We start from the raw sequence: 8,645 nt of genomic DNA on the forward strand, positions 1-8,645 counted from the left end.
GACCCTACCAGTTACCCCTTACCACCCACCTACACGCCACGTCCACCTAAACAAACACATATGGAAGGGTTTCCACAACGCCAGTTAAAGAAATAATCTGTACGTTACACTAAAAATGTGTTTGGAGAATGGTATCATTCAAGTACCTACAAATGTTTCCATACAAAAAAAATGTACCAAAAAAGAGATTGGGCATCATTAATAATTTCATATGGATCCACATGGGATACATATGGTCAGAATAGAAGAGAGAGAGAGTGAATGCCGTTGTTTATTATGTGAGAGGAGACACATGCTTCCTTTTAACATGTAGAAATATAGAATTATCTCCATATATAGGAGAAAATATATGAAATTTATTCAAATATTTTTCTTTTTATATGAATTTTAATTAGAAAGAAAATTAATCATTTAAGGTGGGTTGGGGAGCAAAAGTTTTGGTTATCCGGATCGGATCGGTTTGGGGAGCAAAAGTTTCAAATATTGGTCTGGTATCGATCGTAGTAGATCGGTATTGATTGAGACTAATCCCCGAATCCGGATCGGTTCAGGGGTAAAATAGTAAAAAAAATAGTACTTTTTGTAAAAAAACAGGGGCAAAATTGATCGATACCCACCGATCCGATCAAAACCAGTATCGACAGAGACTGAAACCGATATCGTCCCTTAAATCCTTGAGCAAAACTAACATTATAAGTTGTTTGTTGCAATTTTTTTTTTCTTAATTCTTTTTAAGGGTCAGATTCATTTGTTGTGCGTTAAATAGTTAGAAATTTTTCATTTTATAATAAATTTTCGTTTTTGCAATTCAATTTTAGATTCATATAATTTTTCTTACGAAAAGAATGACACATTTTCTATAATTTACCTTGGTAAATTTAGCTAATCCTATTTAATTTGGGTAAGGCTAAGTTGTTGTTATTGTTGATATTATTATTGTTATTATTATTTTAATAAATTTTAGCATGGATCCTCTCTAGCGTTGTCCAGTGAGCAAGGATGGCTGGCAACACCCAGACACACACCCTTAGTTGGTACCAGTCATCTGCATTGGAGAGGATCCATAGGCCAATATTTACGTGTAATTTGTTCGTAAATTTTCAATATATTGAAAGCACCCTTTTATCATGGATGAATAATGGTTTGCGTATCTATGAGACTCATCTATATATAGATATTACAAATTCCTTACCAAAAAAAAAAAAAAAAGATTTTACAAATTTCTACATAATTCAAATTTAGTTATAATGATATTTTGTGCATTTTATTTTAAATGGGTTTATCATGTAAAATAAATGACAAAAAAGCATTCAAAAAAGCTTACAATGATATTTTACATCATATTTACTTCTTACAAAAACAAATACTAAAAAAAAAATTCACGTGCAAATTTTGTATATAAAATATGAAAAAATAACTCTACTTGGCAGTGTGGCCATTGTATCTAAAACAAAGGGGGGTGAAATGACTGCCTAGCCACGTGAAATGCGAAAATTCAGCCTGCATGCTATGATTGGCTCTTGTACTGGTGTGAAAGCCAAACCGATAGGCAAAGAACCCTCTCCCATGAAATATTTTACATGAAAACAATCAAAACCTAGGCTCCTTTTGGTTATTATTAGTAGGGGTGTCAATTTGTGGCCCGACCCGATGGAATTGATCGGAATCGACCGTTTATAGACCAGCCCAGCCCATTTGCAAACGATCGGTCTCAGTCCTGATACTTGGACGGTCAGGCACCCGATCGAGACCGACCAATTAATACCCGACCGAGACTAGTCTATTTTGCACCGGCCTGGCCCGACCCGGTTGTAGGATACCTATTTTACCCCATATGAAAGAGTTAAAAATAAAAAATAAACAAAGAAACCAAAAAGGCAAAAAGGCAAAACCCTAGTCCGTAGTCGGTCTCCTTCAACCTTCCTCTTCGTTTGACACTGCGCCGCACCCATCGCTGTGTTTCTCCATTGTCGTCGATTCGCCAATCGCCAAGGCCAAGCAATCTTCATTTCTATTTGGCCGACAGTCGACTGTTGTTGGCGGTTGTGTTTCACCATTGTCGTCAACTCCAAGCACTCTTCGTATCAATTTGGCCGACTGTCATTACACCGGCAGCGCCGCGGCTATGTTTCTCCATTGTTGCCAAGCATTTCTTCACTGTCTGCAAGGGGAAAAGTGAAACTTGGTTAGTGCTGCCTTTCTAGGTACGTTTTTACTTGGATCTTCCATTTTCATTACCCTGTTCATTGATTTTGCTGTTTTTGTATCTATATAAAACCGACATTGCTTAAATGAAAAGATCGACTAACTACATCAATTTTGGAATGGTATTGGATTCTCTTCTACATCTTTTTCTTTTCTGCTTCACCTTCGATGCGTGGTTTCAATTTCATCCCCTGCCATCTAAACGAAATTGAGGTGCTCAAGTTAAGCGATTCCAAATTAAACCTCTCTGGACCCAATCTTGATACCCTGCCGCCGCCTCCTGTTGAGTCCTCTCCCATCGTCCGGGATTGTTCTCAGGGCGTATCTGCACCTATTGGTGGCGTCGAGAGTCGAGACTCGAGAGAGAGTGTTATGGACTCCATCCAAGTGAAATAGGAAAAGGAGAAGAAGGGAAAGAAATTAAAACCAATGGAAGTTTTCCTGTCATGGTTTAATATTAAATTCCTCTTGAACTTCAGAAAGATAAGCTTATACCACCAAACCTACCAGTGAAACTACCAACTGAATGACAAAATTATAAACTGCTGCTCCTTGCGGCTGCAATCGAGCTCCAGAATAAGTATTATAATGATATAGTTACCAAGAAGGGTAGATAATATTTTACTATGTTAAAGACAAGCAGCATTATGGAGGATGCAGACCCATCATTAAAACTTGAGTAGTGAAGCATAAGGTAGTACCTGGCAACCAAGAACAAGATGCAGAAGCTGTCGCAACACTGGCAACTATTCATGCAATTTGACAGTGTTCAGTTGGATAGGTTTTTTGGTTTAACAAACCATAATTATACCATTTATCTTTCTAGTTGGTAATACAATATATATAGAATGTCTTGACAGTTTGGTCACTTTATCGTTCGTCACGGCGTCATTGCTCAGTCATTTTAAAGACGGCCCGTTTAAAAATTGGTTACACCCATTTAACATTAAAAATATTCGTAGCCCGATTAATGCCTGATTAAAACCCAATTAAGGCTTGATTTTAGTAGCCCGATTATAGTCCGAGACCAACCGACCGAATATAAAGTGTACCATGCCCTCACTAATTAAGCCCGATTAGTTAAATAGACAGACACGGTGCAACCTTTAAAAGTCTTCAAGCCCGATTAAGTCCGACCGATTGACACCCTTAATTATAAGGGAAATTGAAGGGAAAAGAAGTGAAATTTTTAAAACTATTAAAGAAACTTTTGTAATCATTATTACACATGGTCAAGTCTTGTGTAACTCAAAATCATTTCGTATTTGATTATTAAATTTCATTCTACTTCTTTACCAAAAAAAATTATTTACTTTGAATCTATGTCTCCTAGATTTAAGAAGTAAAATAAAACTTCATCTTTTCTTTTCTTCCCTTTATTTTTGCCAACAAAATGGATCCTATTGAAAAATTTCCCATCTTAAATTTTTTTAAAATAAACATATCAGTATGGCGTAGGAAACACCCAAACAAGGTAGGCATGAATGACCCCTTTTTTTTTTTTTCTGTTAACCAAGGTGTCGGGCTAGTTTATGCACACCTCGGCTACTATTCCGTATATGCGTTAAGGATGCTTCTACATAAACTCTCATTGACCCATACATCTGCCTCAAGACTAATAGAGCTTCGTTTGCCCTTTCCTTAATTTGGATCTTTGTGATAGGATTAGTCATTAGACGTGCCAAGTCGAAACGCATGGGGACCAATTTGAACCTCACCACCTCCTCTGTTTTATACATTGTTATACCCTACAACTCACAATAGGCATGTGATTTTAGGAAAAGCAATGAATTTCCGTACCAGATCGTTCATTATTGCTTGGTGTTATTATCATAATAATTGTTTGACTTTTTTTTTTTTGGTATAATTGTTTGACTATTCTTAATGTAACAGATGTAAAGCAATCAACGGTGGTGGAGCAATTTTCCTGTGAGACCCACCTATGTACTATCCACTATTCCCCACCTTATTTACTTGATAGAGTTGGGCATTTCGTCCTAACGGCATACATCAATCATAAGACTAAACATAGAAAAGTAAAAGGACTTTTTCAAAAGTGAGAAAAACTTTTTACACCTAAACATGCACTAAGCAGGGTTGAGGGTAGTGCACATTCTCACCATTTTTTCATTCTTCGATGTTGTTAACTTTGTCTCAAATTCTTGGTTGGTTTTGAAGTTTAATCTGATCCTATAGATTTTGGGAGTGACCTGAATGGAAAGTTTTATGAGATTTGTAATGGAAACAGAGGGGTTGGGCCGATAGGCCCAAGCCCGGAGCCCATCACAGATCTCGTATGGGGGTGCGGGGGCAGATCGGATCGACCCACAACATGGAGTATATATATATAATGTACTGTTGATTGTTGAGAAAGTCATTGTATTTTGGGGTTTTTTCCAGCTAGGATTTCAAAGCGAGTTTTCTCGTTGTTGCTGCTTGGGTGTAATCTCTTTTCTGCATAGTGAAACATCTTCTTCTTCGCCCGATGATGTAGCACACCACCCTGGTGTGAACCTTGTTAAATCTCTGTGTCGTGCGGGTCTATTGTCTCTTTATTTTTCGTGTTTCTTGGTGTTTGATCTAATAGATGTTACAATAATTTTTTTCTCTGAAGTGATGGTAATGTTCCATACATTATCACCCTCTTCAAACCTCATTGTGGTTCGAGTCTCAAGAACTAGGTACACCCGGTCACTAAAGTTTGGATTTTGAAGCATCTAGGGTAGCAAAGTTAGGGACTTCAAACTTGGGTATATTGTATTTATTAGGATCACAGTCTCACAAATTCTAAAATCGGTCTCTCAATCTGAAAACTCAACAATCTAATGAGAAAAGCATTAAATTGGTCTCTTAGTGTGTCTAATGGCCCAAAGTGTGTTTAGTGGGAGTCGAACTTAGGACGTTTGAGTTTACAATTTGTACCAAGTTTGTTGCTCACCAACTATGCTACCCCCTTGGATTAAATAGTTTATTTTTGTAATCCATAAAGTTAATTACCATAATTAATTCTCTTTTTATTTGTTGAAGGTCCAAAATGCCCTTTATTATTACACTTATCCGGATGCAATCTTAAGAAAAACTCGGTCCCTCCTTAAAAATTTGATGGCATCATTGAACATTTTTGTCACACATGATGTTTCATGTGTCTCTCTTGCAACATGGGCAGCTTATAGTTGCCACATGCATTGCTTCTCAGCCCCCGACCCACTCCGACACACTTGCGACTTGGTAAAAAAAAAAATCTTTTAAAATTAATTAAAATTTTAATAAAGTGATTAAATTACAAAAAAAATATAAGAATACTCACCAAAACCATTCTTAAGTTCCTGTATTATATATGTGTGGATCAGAATTATATGAGAACCATTCTTAAGTTCTTGAATTCTATATATATGAATCAAAGGATCGTATAAGAATGATTTTCGTACAAGAACCTGATTCATAATCAAATTATAAATGGAAAACTCTAATAATCTAATACAAGTTGAGCCATATGATTTAGTTAGATTACCCAAAAACTCCAGCATTAATGGAGTATTATATTTCCTACGTGAATGTCTGCACTCTTCATATCTGGAATCTAAGCTTGTGGACTATGTAGTGTTTGCTTAGGTTCCTGATTTCAAGAAGCTTAACCTTCTAGCATGAGTGCATGACCTTTACCTTTTAACTTTTCCTTTTCCCAAGTGAATTCTGTCAAACTCAGGAAAGTGCATGTTATTGTACTTCCTTCCTTTGATTCTTTCTCTCACTTTCCCTTCTTTTCTTAGGGTATCAGTTGTTCTTTTTTAGGACCACGTGGTCCCCTTGGCTGAAAAGGTCAATCAGGAAGGGCAACAACCGAAGCCAACAACTCCCACCCACCCTGGCTCCCTCAAATCTCAATACAACTACCCTAATCTCTGTCCTTGGAGTCTTGGGACTTGGGACCCTTGGACCTTGACAAAGTCAGGAGAGAGAGATCATACTGTCCACTCGTGCACACTTTGGCAGTTTAGCACATGCCATGTCACCTACTCATCACCCCCCCCCCCCCGGAAATGAGAGAGAGATGGGTTGACTCAGAAGTCCTTTATTTTAGTGTTCTAAACTGAAGAAACCATGATTGCAACCAAGTGACTCTCTAGTGAAAGGAAAGAGAAAAGGATAGCACCCATTATTATATATTGGATGATGGGTTTGGGTTCCACGCCATAGTCCATAAGAGAGATGAGTTATTATTTTATGGAGCTCTAGTTGTGAGCTTGGATTTTCTTAGTTGATTATTTCCTGTTGTCTTTCACAGTAGGACAGATTCCAGAGTTAATATTATCAGTCTCATCGAGAAGAAACTTTGTTCGTTCTCTGCACGCTCACATCGTCTCTTCGTAGTTGGTAAACAAGTGTAGTTGACGATCTAACCCAAAGTCCAAAGTCCAAAGTCCAAACCCTCCAATTCTCTTTCCAAAAGCTAAAATTAATGTGTTTCTTATGTGAAACTAACTTACAGAATGGTGAGAACTTGTGTCATTTAGAATGTCTCCCATGAGTTCAATAGGAGTGAAATGGTACTAAATAGGGGTATAAGTTTAGCCCTGACGGCTGAATCCATCTTGGTTCACCCCTGAGACCGAACATAGCTATGTTAGATTTCTGATCCTAAGGGTGGTTAGGATTGAAAAACACTAATCTTGGGTCAAAGTTGGGCCGGACCTGGGTTGAGGCCTCCAATCCGGCCTTAGTTTTAACCGTGATTTATATAAATATAATTTAGAATTATCATCCTATCCTTTTATTCAAAATAATGAAATCTGAATCGTTGATTCTCATGGTCAGATATTCAAAATATTTATTATCGTGTTGCATTTCATAATTTGGCATGAATCAGACAAGGTTGGACCTAGACACAAGCCCAAAATAATTGGGTTGGGTACTACCCTCAAGGCCTGAAGATGAATTGCATAGACCAGGCTTGGGCTGCAGATATTCAAGGGAAACAAATAATAAGCTCAGTAAAACCCACACAAAAGGGGTCACGTGGAGTGGGCTTACAATCATCATCTGCATCATCTTGGTTGGTTAGGGAACTTGCCAGCTCCACCAAAATAAGGAGCTGTTTGGCTCTATTCACCTTTTTTTTTCTGACAGTTGATTGGTTATTTGAGAATATTGTCAATCGAGCGGTCTGAATAGCAAGACAATCCAGTAATGAATAGGAAGAGAAATCTAGGCCAATTATGAAGTTAGGATTTCATGATTGGGCCTCAAATGTGGCACATTTCCTGTCCTTACCTTTTTTTTATTCATATGGGCTTCTTCTTGTTTTTTTGGTGGAACATATGGGCTGCTTCAACGCAATATCGGTTAACGTCTTCGCACCGGATTGGATCAAAATGTTATTGTCACAAGGGTTTGATATTTTTAAAAATCTGCTATATGAGCACATGATATATCCATTTTGACCATTCAATAGAGAGGCATGGTCTAGATTATCAATATGACAAATTGCATAATCTAAGAGGTAGCGTTCTTTAACCCTTCAATCAAACATCTCACATCCTGTGAATATCATGTGCGCCAATATTATAATCATTACTACGTATTCTCCCAACTTCAAGTAGGACCACACGATTTAACCACCCCCACAACCCCCAAAAAGAAAAAAAAGGCAACTTAGATTTATTGTGAGACCAATAACTATCATGTATATTTACACTAATGCAATAGAAGAATTCGAACATGAGGCGCAGTGCTTCAATCATATTAGGGAGTGCTTCTAAGGATGAACATGAGACTTCCCATTTAACAAAGAGTATATCCCAATTTTTTTTTTTTTTTTATATTAATGATGGATATTCAGTCTTCGACCTGACTAGTCCCGTAGGCCTATACTGACCCCACAACCTCATGGATCATGTCATACCGGGTCATATCCCAACCTAGTTATTAGTAAATGGTAAATATTCAAACTTGTCTAGGAAGAACGTTCTTAAATAAAGTGGTGGAGGGTGAAAGGACACTCCCTATCTCTCCTTCACTCATGAAATAAGCTCTCTACTGATATATTCGAATTCATTTCTTCACCCTCAATGGTGTGCCACTTACTAAAAGAATTTCTATTAAATTGAAGTTATTTTTGCACTATAAGCATGCCACCAACAAGTTCATATGTGAGTATATGTCCATAGATGCTACTAGGTATTGTGACCTTTAAATAGCCTTTTTCCTTTTAATTTGAGAGATCATGAAAATATATACGGAACGATTTTCTTTCTTCGTTGGGAAGTGGAGGGTGTGCTAGCACCCTCCTACTCCCACTCTCTGTCTCTCTCCTCTGGACATGAGGAGTTCTCCTTTATGCATGATATGACCTCATCATGCCAGAGGAGAGCTGAAGGTGTTGGCACACCCTTCGATCCCGGATAGAGAATAGTCTCCCAATATATATTTTTAAAAATAAA

This window comes from Macadamia integrifolia, unplaced genomic scaffold, assembly GCF_013358625.1.
Source record: "Macadamia integrifolia cultivar HAES 741 unplaced genomic scaffold, SCU_Mint_v3 scaffold624, whole genome shotgun sequence".
NCBI classification, from domain to species: domain Eukaryota; kingdom Viridiplantae; phylum Streptophyta; class Magnoliopsida; order Proteales; family Proteaceae; genus Macadamia; species Macadamia integrifolia.